We start from the raw sequence: 20,855 nt of genomic DNA on the forward strand, positions 1-20,855 counted from the left end.
TCACTGAATTTACCCATCAAACTGGTGCTGTCGCTGCCCGTTTGGGGCAGTCCTATTAAATATACAGGTACTGATCTACTGCAGCTTCCAGTTTAAAGATTCGTAACCTGTACTGTAGGAGGAGACTATATCCCATGGACTGCACGGTAAATCACAAGAGACGCTCCCTGTGGCCGTATATCGTTCTTTGAAACATTATTTTTTCTGCTGTGGCAAGCTTTGTACACCGCCATAAATTTTGTTTTCCTGCCACGACTTTGAGATCTGTGTCAGGTTCTAAACTGACATTAAGATGTTCTGATCCACAGCCTCTCGCAGAAAACTAGACGTTGCACAGTGTAAATCATGTTGTTTACACCAAAGATGCGACAGGGGGATGAAGTACATTGCATAAATGAAAGTCCATTTAGAGGAATGCGTCACGTTTCATCACACATGAGATGGAAGTTGTCTGATGACCGATAGGTTTACTGTTAACGACCGTAAGTAGACAGTGCTTTAAACCACATAGAGAACATGTGGCTGTATACGAGTCGAACACAGCCTACGTCTATCATGTGACTGATGAATCCTGACAGAACTGTGAAAAAATTGACCTGTAGCAACTTCGCCCTCTCTAGAATGTATCATCAGTCTACCATCAAAGCGTAATTAATTCATTACGGCTCCATCTCAAGCGATCATCCCATCCACTCTCCGTTATCCTTTAACGCAGGTACAGGTACGTTTAGAGGTGCATGGCTCAGTGTCTTCCAGAAATACTTTGTTTAACGCTGTGCTGTGAGTAGTTACATTGAGCTCTTCGTTTGCTTTGGTAACATTTTTCTGCAGCTATAGGCCTGGTCAGGGTAGTTTTACAACATCGAATTTTTGGGCTTAATTCCTAAAATGTCAGCTGTGGAAATCTACCATGTGAGGTACATATGTCAGAATTCTGGACAGTAATTTGACGAATATGTTTATATGTGGAAACTGACTCTTTTTTTGTCTTTTACATTGCAGACGATTTTTTTCTTTTTTTTTACAATATTGTGACCAAACTCTGTTTTTTCATGTATTAATCTGTCACTTTTTCAGAGGGCTGCTGTATTTTGCGGATATTTTAGAATTGTTTCAACATCCTAGATGTGCAGAATAATTAATTTACGATTCTGTTGCGGTTTGTTAACCGTGCAGCTCGATATCTTGCCCTACAAACTGAGTAGCCCAGATCCAAATGCCGCCAACTGCATGACAAGGGACACTGAGATAATCTAGAAACACTCGTCCCATGCAAACCAATAAACACCTCATTTCTTCTCTAAAAATAAGTAAAAAAATAGTTAATTGCACAGTATTAATGGCTGAAACATGCGATTATATTTTATACCTTAAAATTCTAACTCAATTTCTGACTTGGCAGTTTTTGCACCTGATTTATGCAGTTAGCAGGTTTTGCAAACATATTGATCCAATTACAAAACAAACAATCGGTTGCAAAATCCGCTAGTCGGTGTTATGTGCCCTGTTAGGAATGACAGAAAGCTGGTATTTAATTATTGCAAATATAAACAGAATACGTTTTATTTCAAAGAGAAGTCTGAAAATTCTGCGAAATTGACGTATAAAAATACGGAGTTGACATTATTTTATCAGGAAAAAATTACTTACTTAATGTCAGAACAGATATGAATGTTCAACATTAGAGTTTCTTTTAAATACATCATCGCATTTTTGACAACATAAGATATTGCAGAAAGTAAAATAAGATCCAAACTACATCTTAGTAAAAAAAAAAAAAAAAAAAAAGACGGAGAAAATTTTAGAAAATAATAAAACTGTCGGAAAGTTGCATCTTAGTTTCAACAGCGATAAAAAATTCTAGAAAATGAAATTGGCTGAAAATTGCTTTAAGTGACATCGACCTCAACACTGCTCATCAACCCAGAATCGCCTGCGGCTTCTTCAGAAGGTTGCCAGCAGCAGGAGGCGCTAGAGGGGCGCGCAGGGAGGTCTAACAGCTCGTTGTCACCCAGTTCTCTCCGAGTTAGGCTTCTGAAAATTTTACACCAGTGGTGATTGGTGTTGGGCCGTTCCCTTTTTTCTGGAATTTTTTCCCCTCTTCAGGATGCTCTTCCCGCTAAAAAAAAAAAAAAAAAAAAAAGGTTCAAATGGCTCTGAGCACTATGGGACTCAACTTCTGAGGTCATGGGTCCCCTAGAACTTGGAAGTACTTAAACCTAACTAACCTAAGGACATCAAACACATCCATGCCCGAGGCAGGGTTCGAACCTGGGACCGTAGCGGTCACGCGGTTCCAGACTGAAGCGCCTAGAACCACTCGGCCACACCGGCCGGCGTCCTCTGTGTCGTTCTGCTCACTTACACCTACAACGATGGGATCAACGTCATGCAGAATTCATAGTATTTCAATTACTGCCGGCCGCGGTGGTCTAGCGGTTCTGGCGCTGCAGTCCGGAACCGCGGGACTGCTACGGTCGCAGGTTCGAATCCTGCATCGGGCATGGGTGTGTATGCTGTCCTTAGGTTAGTTAGGTTTAAGTAGTTCTAAGTTCTAGGGGACTTATGACCTAAGATGTTCAGTCCCATAGTGCTCAGAGCCATTTTTTTCAATTACTCCCACTTCGTTTGCACCATCTTCTGAATTTAAACAGTCCACATAATCACTTATTTTCTTCAAAATACTCACGCAAATACGTCAACAAACATCCTGCTGATCAGCTGAACTGTGCTTACTGGCGTATATTTCGACAACTCACCGGCAGCGGGAGCTTCATTGTTGTGTATGCGTTCGCTACAGCGCAGTCAACCTAACTCTGAAGCATAAAAATATCACTTTGAATCGTAACGAACAGAAAGGTAGCTTCGAACGTGTAGATTTTGTAAGTCTGATATCAGTTGGAGTGCTTTGCATCCGGGGTTTGCAAACGTTGGATATTTATCGGGCTTTGCACCCGAAGACAAGGTGCCGTTAGCTGTTTTTGCTACCGAACACGACTTACTAGAACCAACGGGTACTGAACGGTTTATAGCGTATTTTGCACCCTGAAACCTATTCCTTCGCGTTGTCGCTGAAGAAGTCCATACGGTAGTGTGCTCAACTAAAAATCGACAAAAAATGCATTTAGTGGCTTTTGCATCTGGGCTACTCAATTGAACTTCCCTTCAAGTAGCTGTGTAAACTTCACATTTTTCGCGGTGCTGACGTATTTTACTGAGATTTTGAAGTATTTGCAACAACTTGGATGTAGAAGATAATGAATTCACTACTCTGTTGCGTTTTTTAATTCCTACTGAAGCTATCTATTGGTGTGATACAAAGAATGAGCTATGGTCGATGTTCCCAGTGCAACTATATGCTGGTTCAGCAGGAACTGCAATTTGTTATTATTTCGCGTTTTATGGGTTTGTGGGATGGTATTTGAGGTAAGAGTCATGTTCAGTGAATACAAATTCGTAGTTCCGTTTTTTATATTTTCCAAGCAAATGTTGATTTCTAATTATTTATAGAGAAATATCGATTTTTCAGTGAGCCATCTGCTGGTGACAGGAGCAGGAATGATGTGAATGTGGACTTGATTTTGTTTACGTTTTGACAGCTTTTGGGAAACTGGTGGGGAGTGCTTCATTCAAAATTTGCAGAAGGGCAGGGCCCTCCCCTCCTTGACCTTGACAGGTGGCAGGGTGTCGTGATTCCTGGTATGAGTTTGGAGATAATGAAGCGCTGTTGCTGCTGTCAGCGGAATATGATATGAATTGTTGCAGCTGTTAATGACAACCCACATGTTGTGTGTTCCTTGAATTTAGATCGTTATCTGCGCCAGTACCATCCCTGCACTACTACTCTAGTCGTGCTAGGCTTGCATGCTCGGCCCTAGCTGCAGCCTGACTCGTCGCTGACCGCCGGTTACTGTTATGTTGGCCTGCTGCAGATGCTCTTCTCTGTTGCCATGTGTGATTTTTAATACAGAATTTTAGCAACGGATTGCCTGCCTTCGCTGGATGAACCTCCACCCACCTCGAACTCAGAACCACTCACCCAAACCTACCCAAAGAAACATGCCCATTATGTGTGGGACCTGTGTTTTCCTTTCTTAATTTTAATTTGCTGTGTAGTCAATTGTGATCAGCAGCCCCATAACTTCTCATGAATCTAGCCAGGTAGTGACAGCCTGTGTTGGATCGCTACAAGTTAGAGACAGTCGTATCCTATCTTTCTTTGGAACTGAGGGCAAATTTGTTGGTTTTATTTAAACGTGACTGGCGTGTCTGAATATCAACGGCGGAGCTGGAACTTCGTCCCTATTTTACAATCAAGTTATTGGCATTCCAGACTTGATAGTAGAACCTTCAAGAACAACCTCGATGCTGTTTCTGTGATGAAAGAAATTGAGTACAGTGTCCACCGTCATTTTCCTTGAACGTCGACTGGGCCAGCACCTCGCGCTTTTTGAACAGCACTGCGGACTGCTCGCTGCCGCCCTTTCCAAATAATGCAGAGACCTAATGTTGCGCCAGGGAACAGGTGACCAAGAGATTTGCTGGGCAGCCTTTTTTCAGCACCTGGTGAGTATGGATACTCTGCTGCAGTGCAGAGATGTAATTTTAAGTTGCGTTTTGTCTCACGAGTTAGGATGTGTAAAATACTGCTGACATCAGCCTCTTCAGGCATAGTGAGTGACTGATCTCTTCAATTGATATTTCCACGTGTGAAATCCGCTTTCTCTTGTAAAATTTGGTATCATGTCTTCAACATGATTTACAGACTTCCACCTACTCGTATGGACCACCTATCGTTCAATCGTGTGTCATAGTTAGCCTAATAATTAGTGAGCAGCGAGTTACCAGAGAAACTGTGCCCCACCAATTTATCAAGTTTACTGTCTGCACTAGGTACATTCTTCCAAAAATTGGCGCACCTATCAGTCAGAGTTTTCCTCATTAGCATTCACTGTCTAACTAGATCTTGATCGTTCGTGGGTGACTCATAGTTAAAGTGACTCCTTAATGCTGGTCGCCGTCCAAACTGACTTCATCCACTAAGCCCACACGTAACTACGTGACTTAATCAGTTAGGTTTGATGGTAAGATTGTTGCTGATGCTGTGTGCTGCTTAATTCTTTGTTAATAAATTGTCAGATTGATGAACGCTACATCAGTTGACGAACTACATTAATTTTTCTGCCTGGCTGATGGACTGGGCAAGTACTACATGCTGCTTCCTAAGAATACCCACAAGTACTAATCGCATTATTTCATCACTGCACAGCTGTACTGGATTTAGCGTTTCCAGATTTATTGAAATTTCAGGGCTGAAGTCTTGACTTGTAAGTCTGTGTAATCATTGCACATGTGATGAATGAACAATGGATGATAAAGAAAGAAGTGCTGAGAGTCACATACCTTGTGCTACTCAGTTAATATCTCCCAAGCTCATTTTACAAATAATTAACATCCCATTTTTATTCAGTTATTCAGTCAGGAGCATAATATTAATAAAACCATGTATGCATCCCTAAAACAGAATTAGAAGTCCACTTGATGTCTTTTCCAAATAATTCGTCTGATATGAAACTACTGGGAAACATCTGGGACACTGTCAGGCACCAATTCTCCACCCAAAAACTGTGAGTCATACTTTAGGAGAATTGTGTGCCTTGTGCCTGAACGTTTTGTGCCACACATCTCCAGAAGACTACCACAGAGTTATCGAATCCAGGCCATGTGGAATAGCTGCTGTCCTGTATTTGGACCAACACACTATTAAAGAGGTGGTTGTAATGTTTGGGCCATGAGTGTTTGGGGCACTGGGTGCTAGTGTTACAACGCAACCGCTAAAAAATGAAACGTGTTAATTCGAAACACACCCAACTTTTATAATATATGTGACATAAAATTAGTGGAGATGTGAAACAATGATGGAGTCTGTAACGTTTAATGTGCTGCCAGTTCATTTACAAAAATCCAGCATTAGAACTCTGTTGTGCTTCCCTTGAATAATTAATTAGAAGTTTATAACATGTAAATTAAGATGGGTTGCAGTAATGCACAATAGTAAGTGATAATAACCATCTTTCATTTTCTTGAGCCATCATTAACAGGACTAAGTAGCTGCTTAGTGCGGATGTATGTTTTCCAGCTCTTGGTTATGAAAAACATTAATTGAAAATTCTAATGAAAGACTAACACAGAATTTTAAATTTATATTGCATTTGTGTAAATTAGTAATATTTCCAAATACAAAACATATGGAAGTTGATAGAAAATTGATCTAATGCTTGCTGACTGAGACTAGCCTTGTGGCCTCAGACACGTGTTTATTTGCACAACTGTGACATTTAAAATCAGTACATTCATTGCTGAAATGATAATTTTAATAAACTTAGAATCACCAATTTTTTTGGTTCAATTATATCGCAGTATAGCTTTCTTGAATTCTGGACACAGATGGATGACACATAACAGCCAATAATATGATAATCAAGTTTTAAATTTGGAATAGAAGTTGTTTTAACAGTATATAGACATCAAATCTTAAATAATCAAATAAGTATTGTAATTATAGTTATACAAATATTGACACAGTATTGGAATATTGTACGTTTTCCAGTGGTGAGTGTGTTTTTATCAAACATTAAATTTGAATAATAAATACATTAGTTTTTACATGTCCAAATAATTGAAATTTTATACATCTGGCAAAATAATTTACTTAGATTGCAGTCAGTGTTGACCAGTTCGCTAGGAATAAATATGTGTGTACAGACAAAAGTATGAGTTTGAGTATTTGTGAATGAAACTGCATGAGGATCACATGATTTACTGCCACTTTAGTATTGTGTCTCTACGACTGCCACATTGGAAACTGTAATTCTTAGTTAGCCTATTGAACACCAGTCTCTACAGAATTCATGTCATACTGTGATGTCATATGTATTATTCTAGTAAATTCACAGAATGGTTCGTCTATTCTAATACTTTGGTATGTGCAAAAATACTAAAAGGGAATAATGCCCAGGTATAGGCAGATACAATTACATAGCAATGTTGGATAAACTAATTTTGAACAAATTGTTGTCAGAATGATAAACTGATCAGTCAAAACATTACATCTAAACGCCACAATAGCAGTGAAGATCGTGTTGTGCTATGGTCTTACAGCATGCTCTGGAAGTCTGTTACTGACAATGCCAACACTAATGAGTTTGTGCATTACTTTCGTTGCCTTCCGTGTTCCAGTGACTTTGTGCTTTACGTAATTGCCTTTTCGTACCCAACATCAGTGGACCTTACCTTCAACCATTACAGCATTTCATGGACTTTGGTCTGGCGTTTATTTTAGAATTTCTGCTGAAAGTCCATTAACACTTCAGAAGGAGCTGTGTAATTTTGTACGTCACTATTTGTAATTTATTCTATCTGCAGAATCCCTCCACCGTTCTTCGCCCTCATTTATGTTTTTTTCCTCAGGTATCATCACCCCAGAGTATCAGCAGCAGTAGCCCGCATCTCGTGGTCGTGCGGTAGCGTTCTCGCTTCCCACACCCGGGTTCCCGGGTTCGATTCCCGGCGGGGTCAGGGATTTTCTCTGCCTCGTGATGGCTGGGTGTTGTGTGCTGTCCTTAGGTTAGTGAGGTTTAAGTAGTTCTAAGTTCTAGGGGACTGATGACCATAGATGTTAAGTCCCATAGTGCTCAGAGCCATTTTTTATCAGCAGCAGTAACGACAACGCCATCAACTAACTCTACCAAATTCACCAGCTGTGGCAAGGCTTCCGTCGTTAAGCCACCGTGTGGAACCTTGCCGGCAATCTTTGAAGTTTTTCTTTATTATTGTAAAATATTACCAACACCGACAGAGTTAACTTGCTTGCATAAATTATTTGGTTGGTACATAAATTCGTAGTGTTCTTCCATAAGTTTAATAAACACAACAGGTGCACAGAACGGAGACTTAAGCCCTCAATAATGTTTTCTCCTTTACTATATACAACAGACTGCAAACGTTGTGGTAACATTTCGCTTCCTCGACTGTACAAAATCACGTGGTTTGGCGGTGAAGAACTCTTCGAACATGTTCGGAGCACGTATTCATCCCAAAAGATAGTTCCTTGGAAATTGTTCAATAGACAGTGGAGAAAGTGAAAATCTGAGGGCCCAAGGTCAGATGGATAAGGCGGATGCAGAATGACTTCCCAACCGAGTCTTGTACAGCGTTTATTGTCAGTCCAGCAGAATATGAGGGTGCGTTATCGTGCAGTAGCGTCACTTCACGGTGTCTTCCTGGCCGTTGTTCTCGGACTGCGTCTGTGAGACGTCTCAGTTGTTGGCAACAAACGTCAGCAGTGGTGGTTACGCCTCGGGGCAGCCACAACGTCACCATTCCTCCAAATGCATAACATTATCTTCTATGGATGTGCACAGGTCATTGTATGGGGAGTTCCTGCTTTGTATGGACTCAAACATTTCTTCTTTTTCCTAATGTAAGCAGACAGACACCACTTATAGATAACACTAACGATACAGGACAGGAATGCTCGATGTTGTTCACGAGCCTATTGATGACGAGCATGGCTGTGTTGGCAGCACTGCTACTGCTTACACAAGGCGGGTGACCTTGAACGGGACTTAGCTGCTGCACGAGGCGCCGCACAGGATCGCGCTAAGTTTTAACTAAGCACGATCCGCTGGAAAGGGTCCCTTCCGGTCCGCCATTGCGCTGCAGCACGGGCTTACTTCCGCTGCCACGCCCTGATAAGCTTATCACTGTGACGTGATTTTGGCTTAGCGCGTGCAATACATATGCCTGATTTTTTAATCTTCCCCACTGCGTGTAAATGTCACATGGTGGTGGAATGACCACAGTTCACCACATCTGCCAGTTTGCAAGTACACTAAAGTGAATCATTGTGTTTGATCCCTCTGTTCAGCTCAAACCGAAGAATATGTTGGTAATGTTCCGATTTGGCACTCCATTTTCTGGCGTCCACAGCTCCACTCACTGTCTCCAAATGACATAATGACATTATATAAACTCAAATATCAACTGTGAACTACAAATAACAAAATGGCAGTCGATAAATAAATCCACAGCAACAGAAATACCAACGTCCAAACGAACACACTAAGAACTTACGCACCAACGTAATATACTACGCCAGAGCCACACAGTGTGGGACGGGCGCTGCTTCCCTCTGTTTAGACTTGGGGCTGGCCGTGGCCTAGCAACCTCGGTGCCATCATTTGGAACTTTTCGTCTCTCTGAGTTAAGTACAGAAGGTGGATTTGATTTGATTTATTGATCCATCTTTAAGCATTTCTCAAGCAATTGATGTCGTCATTTTACATACATTATATAATTACAAAATATACAGTTTTAACATTCTGAATGAGTAAATATGTTTTATAGTCCACATGTTTAGTAATCATTAAACATAAATGTGTCGTGCAGAATGACAAAAGGAGATACTGTATGTGTAACACAATACACATGCTAAGAAAAACATTTTAACAACTATAAATGAGACAGGCTTAATACATGTTAACCATTGGGGGAAATGCATTATGTAAATAAAGCACAACAGCATGGTACAATAACATTTTCAGAAGAACTTGTGTAATAGGGTGGTCATGTCATACAGCACTTAACTATTGAGTAAAAATACATTACACAAATAAAGCCCAACCGCATGATACGATAACATTTTCAGAAGTGCTCATGTAATATGGTGGTCATGTCATACAGCAGTTTTAATAGATTAGATCATTTTTATTACATACTTTAAATTCTTCTATTGTATAGAATGCTTTTTGTCCAAGCCACCTTTTTGTAATATTTTTGAAGACATTCAGTGATACACTGTGTGCTGTAGGTGGTAGCATGTTAAATAATTGTATCCCTGTGTATGTGTAACTCTTTTGAGTTTTTTTAACCCTGGTAACTGGGATGTCCATCATATGCCTTTGGCGTGTGTCATGGCTATGTACAGACTCGCGCAGTTTATAGCTTTCTTGGTTTTCCTTTGTGTACACTAAGCAACTGACAATAAACAGTGATGTAAGTGTCACTATTTTTAACTCTTTGAAATAGTCTCTACATGATACATGGTTTCTCACTTCAGCAATACACCTAATGGCCTTTTTCTGCCAAAGAAAAATTCTTTTTGCCCCAGAGGCGTTGCCCCATAACAGCACTGCATACGTGAGGTGGCTATGAAAAAAGGCATAATAGGCATTTAGCAGTAGCTCGTCCGTCACACAAGTCCTGAGATTAGTTAGCAGATAGGTGACTCAGGATAACTTTTTGCATACATAATTGGTGTGAGTTTCCCAGGTTAATTTTGGGTCCAGATGAATGCCAAGAAGCTTAACTGAGGAACTACCGTTGTCATTGTTACATAGGCTGAATAGAATGGTTACAGTTTTAGAGTGGTTAATTTGTAATTCATTTGCTCCAAACCATAAGTGGTGTCGTCTGCATATAGCATGGACTTACAAGGCATCATATTGGACAAATCACTTACATAAATTATGAAAAAAAGGCTCCAAGCACGGATCCTTGTGGCACACCTCGTGCTACACCCAGTGTGTTTGATTTGTTTCTGTTAATATGTACTATTTGTTTTCTCTCACTCAAATAAGATGTAATCAGAAATAGTACTTTGCCTTCAAAACCATACAAGCAGAGCTTATTTAATAGAATTCTGTGGTTGACAGAATCGAAAGCTTTACTTAGATCTACACGTGTGGCATTTACAGGAAGTTTGGACAAAAAATTGGACCAAAATATGGTAACACCAGAAACCAAAACCATGAATGATCAGGTGTGGGAAAGCCATTGGCATTCAAAACAGCCGCCAGTCGTGTGGCAATCGATACATAAACGCCCTGTATGTTTCTCAAGGGAATCTTATACCATTCTTTATGAAAAGCAGTGGGAAGTACGGGTTACGATCATAGAGATGGATAGCGATCACGCACCCTGCTCTCGAAAGTAGACCGCAAAGCCTCAATAAAATTGAGATCAGGTGACAAAACCAGTCCTTGGCAATGCAAACTGTGTGGACAGGGCCCTATTGTCTTGGAATACAGCATCACCACTGTATAATGAATGGCATTGACGAGATCAACCAAAATCGTCACTTAACCCTTGGCAGTAGTGCGAGCATGTGGAGTGACCAAGGGGCCCATGGAGTACCACAAGACGACTGCCTAAATCATCACAGAACCCATTTCATGTTTCAGTATTAAGATATAAACACAGCCAGAAATTGGATATAAGTGCAAAACAAAACTCGTTCGATGAATAACATTTTCGATTGCTCTCTTTTTTTTCCAAACTGCGTTATGACTACTAGTGCAGGGTGGTACATTCTTATGTTTGTAAGTGGTAATCCGTATCATGTTGAATTTAATGTTGTTAGTTTGTGAAGTATACTTTCAGCTTTTTTGTGATTAGTCATACGTGTTTGTTGAAGCTATGTCGTTCGTCAACGTGTATCCCAAGATATCTAATTACTACTTTGCGTTTTATGTTTATATTCTTTATTTTGATCGCTGGGTGTCTTTTAGTGAACCTTGAAGCTTTTTGCATTTTGATTTTGTGCTGCTATGGATAGTGTTTTTGGGTTGCACCATTGTTGTATTGTGTGTAGCATGCCACAGGCCTTGTTTTCCGACATTGCTCTTGTAGTGGCTGATATCAAAACTAACAGGTCGTCAGCATACGCACCGATCTCATCTAAATGTACGTCTCGCTCGACTAAACTGACAAGAGCGGTTCAGTTGTGATATTCAAGGAGGTGGGTCCACAGATAGAGCCTTGTGGACATCCTTTGGTAGCCCTCTCCCATTGCTTCATAGTTCAGGTTTCATGACTTCTGCACCACGTTTTCCTGTAATAAGATTTGCAGCACTAATCAGTGGTTTTCGAATTCCAGTTCGCTCTGAAATTCCCTGATTATGGCGCTCCCTTCGTGTTCTTTTGTTGCTATCAGGTTTCGCGGGTGCAACATTTAGTTCTACAGTGACATATACAGCTGTAATCCTCTTATTTTTCATCACAATCCTTTTCAACGTCCGTCTGTCACTATCACGAAACCGAAACACACAGTTTCGACTGTGTTGTGAATTAGCGGCTGAGTTTTTTTCTGAATCCCCCATATACAATAATTAACTACACATCCCATAGACAATTTGAACTATTCTTTTATCGAAATGATATGGAATGAGTCAATTACAAGGTACGAGTACATGATTAAAGATTAATGAAAACATTATTATTTTAGTTGTACTCCTGCAAGTACACTTTTGCAGATGATGCAGTTATGTATAGTGAAGTACACATTGAAAAAGCTGCACAGACAAAGTCATATCATGATGAGATTTCAAAGTGGTACAAATATTGGCAGCTTGCTGGAAACTCTTAGAAATGTAAAATCATGCAACTGAGATAACATTAAATGTAGTGTTCAGTGAGTAATAAATCAATGCTGGAGTAGGTCAACTCACACGAGTACCTGGGTGTAACACTTTGCAGGGATATGCAATGAAATGATCACATAGGGTCACTCATGGGTAAAGCAGATAGCAGACTTTGGTACATTGGTAGAATGCTAGGGAAATACAGTCAATGTATGATGAAGATTGCTTAAAAGGACACTCGTACATCCAATGTTAGAATATTGAAGAGTGTGAGGGACACATAACAAATAGGAGTAACAGGGGATATTGAACATATGCAGGAAAGGACAGCATCAGTGGTCACACACTTGTTTGACCCTAGATAGAATGTCATGAGTATGCTGAAGAAACTAAACTGGCAGACACCTGAAGTAGACACAAAATACCACTATCAAGTCTTTTATAAAGTTGTAAAACCGAGGTTTAAAAATTCCTACATGGAATATACTGCAATCCTCTACAAATTGCTCCCATAGGGATCACGAACGCAACATCCCTGAAGATTCCTGTTCAATGAAGTGGGGATATTAACTGTTGCTTCCCAGCGTATTTGCTACTTAATGAATTTTGTGGTTAATAATATACTATTTTTTAGACCAAGTCATCAACTCATTGAATTAATAATAAAAATAAGAGTAATTTTCATAAAGATTTAAAGTCATTCCATTGGTAGAGAAAGGTGTTCATTATTGAGGAACACACGTTTTGAATAAAGTACCAGGAGCCATAAAAATTTAACTGTTAATAAACTTCGCTTTAAGAGGAACCTAAAGGATTTATTGGTGACCCTCTCCTTCTGGTCTGATAATAGATTCCTTAATACAAGCGACCGATATGTTTATATTATTAATTATATCAAATAATGTGAATATTATGCAATATCTGGCCTCTGTAGATTTGCACCACAGTACTGTCATCAGTGTAATTAAATGTTGTAAACAGAGTTTTCACTTTGATGATGTCGGGCGGCAGCAGCGTAAAAATCGTCATACACACGTCATTGCGTTGTAGAGCTGCATGTTTTGTTGCAATTTTCTTACTACCTGTTTAGTGAAAACGTGATTAAGATTTTCTGTCTTCAACACCCATAGGAGAATTTCACTTGTGATTTGTGGAAGGGGGAGGTACATTATCATAATTTTTTCTTATTAAAAATGTACTATGTGTGCTTGTTTCATGATATGTTCTATGCTGTTCGGATCTATGGAACAAAAAGTGTACCTAATCTAAATAGTTTGGGCATACTTCGCAGAGGAAGTTAGTGCAGAAGTCGGTATGTTCACAATGTCGGACCGGTATAGAAAGCCTGAGAAAACTAAAGTATCAATCTTATACTTTAAGAAAGTCTGGGAATAGCCAATATGTGGAGAGTTAGTGTGAACAATCCCAAACTTGGAAGTACTGTGAGATCTGCAGGTCGTGGTATTGTATTTGATTACAAAGGGCATCTGTGTAGTTGTGAGTAGATTGTGACAGAGCTATGTGAAATCAGATGTGGACAGATCGTTGTTACTCTTATGGTGAATGCTTCTTTAATCAAGGTATCTGATGTGTTTGGTGTTTTGTATATATAATATGCAGTTAAAAACAAGTTTTTTATGTATACATATATATTTACTTAACATTAATGAAAACATTATTATTTTAGTTCTACTCATGCAACTACATTTACAAACATATTTTTATATTATATGTTTTATGTTGTATATTATAATATATATGTTACAAATTTTGTCATACATAATATAAAAATACAGAAAAGCTATTATACTTCTCTTACTTTCATTCAATAATGCCATGCTGTACATTAGATGTATTCACTATTCACAACTGCGAATGTGGACAACCATCAGCTGTGTAGCAGAATGACGACAATGAAAATTTGTGCCAGTCTGGGACTCAGATCGGGATTTCCCACTTATCATGAGCAGTCACTTTATCGTTTGGCTATCCAAGCACGGCTCATCGCCAGATACTAACTTCCATATATTGTCAACCATGTGTCTACAACCTGTACTCATACATCCGTTGTGTATATTCCTGTAGACGGGAGACGTTTTACTTGAAAGTCATATTGCAGTGCCTGTGTTATTCCGAGTTATGGTGCAATGTTCTTTCGGACATGCATGTCAAATAGTAAGGCGACTGCTTGAGATAAGCGGAAAATCTGTGTTCGAGACCCAGTCCGCCACAAATTTTCATTATTGTCATCCCATTGTACGGAGTAAACTGAACTGCCATTCCTTATAACTTGTGTACCTATGTTGTAATCCTGAACAATGCAAGTGGTGTAGTTATGGAAATGCTATCTGATGGACGCGTCACCAAAACTGAAATTGTGCAACTGCATTTTGATGAACTTGGACGAAATTAATTAGAAATCCAAAACTATAAACTAAATATGCTGTCTTTTGAAGATATGTATTGTGAAGGAGTGAACAGTGCTAAAATGTGTAACATGACAGTACACCAAGTAGAACTGCAACACACAAAGTTAGCAGAATAAAAATGCTATATAAAATTTTGAATGAATAAATGACACAAAATGTTTCTATAAAAAATCATTGTAAATTTATGTATGCCGTCTGACTAAACAAATACCAAATATGAGTACTGCACACACAAAGGTAGCACTGAACTGTGAAATAAAACTGTCTGTATGTGAAATGAAATCTGTACTGATCCTTGCCTAAACTGAACCTAAATGTAATGTAACTGGCCCTAACAAATGTTATGTGGCTTACCTGTGAAACGTCCCCTTAGAACAATTACACATGACTGTGCTTAAACTGACACACAATATTTTTTAGAGCAACGCAATCTGACTTTCAATAATCCCTACAAAAGAATGGCCCTGACTAACATTAACCTATACCTTTCACAAATCACTTACCTCACAAAAATCTTCGTTACTCGAGCTACTGCAATACAGCCAGCGCCACTACTGCCAGCTAAATAAAAGATTCAAACTATGGAAGGCACTAACTACTGATAGGCATAGTTAGCAAATGAAAGATTTTAATAGAGAACAAACAATGTATTTACCTTAATAGTCATAGTATATATAGCAGTTCATGACATCCAGTCTTACAAATTTCAAAACTCCGCCATCTCTCTCCCCACATCCACCACTGCTGGGGGCTCACCTCCAACTGTGCAACGCTACGCGCTGTTAACATCCAGCTGCCCAACACTACAATAGGCAACAACAATGCAAACCAGCCACAGACTGCACACAGCACAGACAGTGATTTTCATACAGAGCGCTATGTGGCGTTATCAATAAAAAAACCTATACAGTCTACTTGCATAGCCCCCATGCTCCCCACAAAAAAATTTACAAATTGTTTTGGGCAGTGGCAAATACAGATTTGAAAAATTTTTTCATAATTACAATAATAAAGAAATCTAATGCACACACATATTGATACAATGTTGGTCCATAAAGACAGTCCTGAGCATTCATCACAGTAAAACTGCAGTGTTTGTTTTTCCAAAGTCTGAGCAGTAAAAGAAAATGCACACGGAAGTAATGGATTTCCATGCAGTCTTGAAGAAGTAGTGTTGTCCTTCCAACGGAAAGACAGTGCTGACTCTCGACATGCAGACAGGTAATGGGCCACAACAGAGCAAACCCACAGCAGAGTCAGTTGAAGTTTTGAAGAATATTGGTAGGTAGGTCATCACAGAGCAGACCCACTGTAGTCCTGGTAGAGATTACGGTATTGGTGGGCCACCAGAGGTGCAGACCCACTGCAGTCCTTGTAGAAATAATGGTATTGATGGATCATCAAAGGTGTAGACCCACTGTAGTCCTTGTAGAGATGGCCAGCAGCCATCTGCTGCGACTATGCAGGTGCACAATCACCATCAAACAGTCTTGCGGACAATATAGCAAGTCCATAACCACCACTTGTGCACTCACAAAGTTTTTGGAATTGTCCTTAGAACCAGCAATGCTGTTATCCAGTCCCTTGCTGAATTATTAACACACATGTAAACACTGACAGTCCCTACTTCTTACATATTGTCCATATACTATGACCAACAGAAACGTGTGCAGTGAAATGGAACTTACAAGTTAATAATATGATGAACTGGTGTCAATTACAATTTTATAACATGAGAATACAATAACAAAGGTACAAAATACATCATTAAAGAACATAACAATACAGATAACATTTGTAGTAATACAGGCTTTACAAAAGAATCGAAATAACATATACATCAGTGTTACAGGAATTATGATATAAGTACATACATAAAAGATCAGAATAACTGTTGAAACATCAACTTCACACATGAGCATTAAAACAGAACAGAATAAATAATGTCTAAACGTCTTTACAAAGAAAATAACATATTATCAGAAAAATTCTACAACATAACTCTTATTAGCTAAACACATAAAGACAGGAAAAACACAAATATACAAGAGTACACAAACACATAGGGGGATAACACAATGGAAAGGATAGGGTTCGTTTTCAGTGTAACATTTGGTACTGCAGTCCAACCCAAAACTTCATTCCATATATCGTCCCTCTTATTTCAACATTTGCTCCAGCCAAAAAAAAATCCTATCCGAGCATGCTTTCTGTTTTCTATTCACATCCTCTTTAAAAAATAGTTTTTCTCCACCGTGCACTACTTTTTTGGCCAAACTATTTTCTTATAGCTTCTTAATGCATTTCTTCCAATTCATCATAGTTAGTTTCTTATATAGTCTACCCCCTCTTAAGCTAACTTATATCTACTGAGCTCAGATATATATACCAAGGGACGAGGCAATGCAGCAGCACATAACAAATTAACACAAACAGCAAGGACAAAAAAATACAAATTGGCAAAGTAAGCAACAATATTACAACTAATATAAGGCAATGAGCAGCAAACAAGAAAATTAAATCAGTAGTAAACTGGCTTAGCAGAGTAACACAAAGTCAAATTCAGTAACACTGGCAAACAGCAGCAGCAAATGAAATAACTTATATCTAAACATGACATAGCTCAAGCAGAAAAAAACATTACACTAAAGACAACAATGCAGACAAGGGAAATGTATATTCACATCGTAATGTCTATGTAATTAAAGTGGTGCACCACAAATTATTCTGCAAAAGAAATTACCAAGTACTTGAAAAGAAAATTCTGAATGTAATTCCTGTGAAATGTTTTTGTGCTCCTTCGTTTTTTTTAAGTACATCATGCAGTTTTTTTACTGGATCTGTAGGCATAAAATATTTGTATTAGTACATCTATAAAATTTTATTCTAACCAATGCTGCAGTGCAGCTAGGAACTAGATATTAAACAAAATAGGCAAAGCAAGGCGTGAAACGTCATTCACTAGCCATATGGCACTTCATAATGAAGTAAACAATCTTTCAACTAGCAAGACGATAGACATGAAATGTTTCTCATCATTTCATTTCAGTAAATATCATAAATTAAGAACTCTATGGTGTAATCATGTTTTCAAGTTTGAGAGTGTCGTATTTACGATGCTTTCTACAAAGGAATGTCAATAGCGAGGATAATGGCCTCCTCTTTTTTTTTCTCCACCTGTGCCTCTGAAAGGCACACACTAACGGCTTTTTTCCAGGCGTCTGACACAGCTGGCCGCTCAAGACGCATTACGTCAAGGTCACTTGGCTCTCTTACCGAAATATTTACGACACCAGTTTGCATTACAGTGACAGTCTCATACAAAAAATTTCACAGGTCGAGAATTTGCGTTGCAAATGTGCAGTAACAAAATTCTTTAAATATAATAGTGTCCAAAAAATTTTCGTCGGCATTGTGATACATTCACGCATTTACATACATTTCATAACTCTTAAAGTACGATTCTTGGTTTCCAACATCCTTTTTCACAAACCAGAGTCCCTAACCACTACTCATTATTCCTTACCTTATTCGTCGACACTTCTTCAATATTTCATCATAACAGATACGTAGCATAATCAAATAACTCATATAGCATCAGCTTATTGATCATAAACATACCGCAACAGCATAATACACACCGTTGTCGTAAAAATAACATCATAACACCTCAGTCAAATCTCAAAATCATCGTAGCTTCCTCCAATAATTTCAAAACCTAAAAAATTCTCTGCTCATGTCAAAAGTGTCATCTACCTCAAACGTTCTTTAAAAATCATGATCCCATACCAAATATATCATTCAAAGCTCTCATAATATCACAATGGTTCCGAAAAGAATATGAACAGTTCACAAAGTACGGACCAAATACAATTTCATAAGTGTGAAGTTATCCAACGGTGTAATTACGTAAACATCTGTCACTGATGTAGAAAAATAAATGTTTGTCTCAGTTAAATGATCAGATAGCTGTGTAATTCTGTGTTAGAGAAATATGGTACCGATGTGTAAAGTTGTATAAGCAAATACCATATTAGCTAGGGCTCCTTGTGCTTGCCAAACACATGGTACACAAAGTAAACGTGTACCCCCATGAGGATTAATGTAATTATACCCTCTGGTGTTACAGATTACAACAATGGAATGAAATGTATTACGGAAAACCTTTGTATCATTGTACTTCAAATATCTTTAAAAATAAATGATTTAAGTACAAAATTAATCACTCAAATACGTGTCCTGTAGCGCTAAATGTGCGTCTTGCTGTAAGATAATCTCTGTGGAAGTGTCGTAGTTATCGTCCTCCGAAAGCTAAGTTCTGCAGAAGCCAATGTACTTACCTCATGATAAACAAAAGTGAAATGCTTTGCTTATAGATATCTTAGTTATTACGCTTATTGCCGTGATGAAGAAAGTACTGTGCTGTAACGTGTTGTTGTGCTACGGAAAAGGGTGTCTCATTGTAGCTATACCACAAAAGTTACTACGAAAACATGTTTTACTTTCCAGAATAATTCAGAAAAACTGTGCAGATATAAAACAGAAACACCGCAAAAGTAACATTGTGAATTGTCACTCATTAGTAGTGTCGTGATAAAATCGTGTAACTGTCACATAAACTAACCATTGTGTCATCTGGTATCTCACAGAAAGTACTTTAAATCCAGAATGTATTTTCAAGTAAACCAAAATGTTGCATTAAAATCTCATTAGCAGTACTGGTAAATGTTCTAAGTATGTGAGCCTTATAGTCATTATGTAATCGTGCAGATAACAAGCTGGCAGGGTCGCCATATGAAACGTCCCCTTAGAACAATTACACATGACTGTGCTTAAACTGACACACAATATTTTTTAGCGCAACGCAATCTGACTTTCAATAATCCCTACAAAAGAATGGCCCTGACTAACATTAACCTATACCTTTCACAAATCACTTACCTCACAAAAATCTTCGTTACTCGAACTACTGCAATACAGCGAGCGCCACTACTGCCAGTTAAATAAAAGATTCAAACTACGGAAGGCACTAACTACTGATAGGCATAGTTAGCAAATGAAAGATTTTAATAGAGAACAAACAATGTATTTACCTTAATAGTCATAATATATATAGCAGTTCATGACATCCAGTCTCACAAATTTCAAAACTCCGCCATCTCTCTCCCCACATCCACCACTGCTGGGGGCTCACCTCCAACTGCGCAACGCTACGTGCTGTTAACATCCAGCTGCCCAACACTACAATAGCCAACAACAATGCAAACCAGCCACAGACTGCACACAGCACAGCCAGTGATTTTCATACAGAGCGCTATGTGGCGTTACCAATAAAAAAAACCTATACAGTCTACTTACACCTGTGGCAAGTGAACCTCGATACTGCTCGAAGTGATGAACGTAAAATATACAGCTGAGCAGCAAGAAAGCTAAAAGGGAAGAGAAGACCTGCCCAGTGCAACTCAAGGAAATGCAACTTTTCTAAGCATCTCATGGTTCAGTTTTACTGCGTTCTGCAGAGTGTACTGCGCTGGCACACATAATCAGAAAATGTGAAATTCTTTCATAAGGAGACAGTGGTGGAATTTTAACTTGCTAAATGATGAAAGGAAAGTTGATCTTTAGAAATCTGTATTGCAAAAAGTGAAACTCACTGTGTGACTATTACAGACCTCTTTACAAAAATTACCTTTCATCGCCAATATTTCTCTGCCATAAAATTAACGACTGAAAATGGTAAAGCAATGGTAAAATTTGTAAACCCTGAGTGAAAACCATGTGAATTGATTACTTGTTTTCGTCTGAACAATGAAACCAATTAATCCAAACCAATAAACAGAAATTTCACTAAACCCTTCCCTTATTCGAACTCATGAATATTTCTCGCATGCTAGCAATGCAGCAACAACTGTACCTGGACACCTTAACTTCCGAAATTAATCTTTAGCAAACCATATTTCAAAATTAATCCTTCTCTGTATCTTTATCTCTCTGCTTTGCAAGC

This window comes from Schistocerca cancellata, chromosome 11, assembly GCF_023864275.1.
Source record: "Schistocerca cancellata isolate TAMUIC-IGC-003103 chromosome 11, iqSchCanc2.1, whole genome shotgun sequence".
Classification (NCBI taxonomy): domain Eukaryota; kingdom Metazoa; phylum Arthropoda; class Insecta; order Orthoptera; family Acrididae; genus Schistocerca; species Schistocerca cancellata.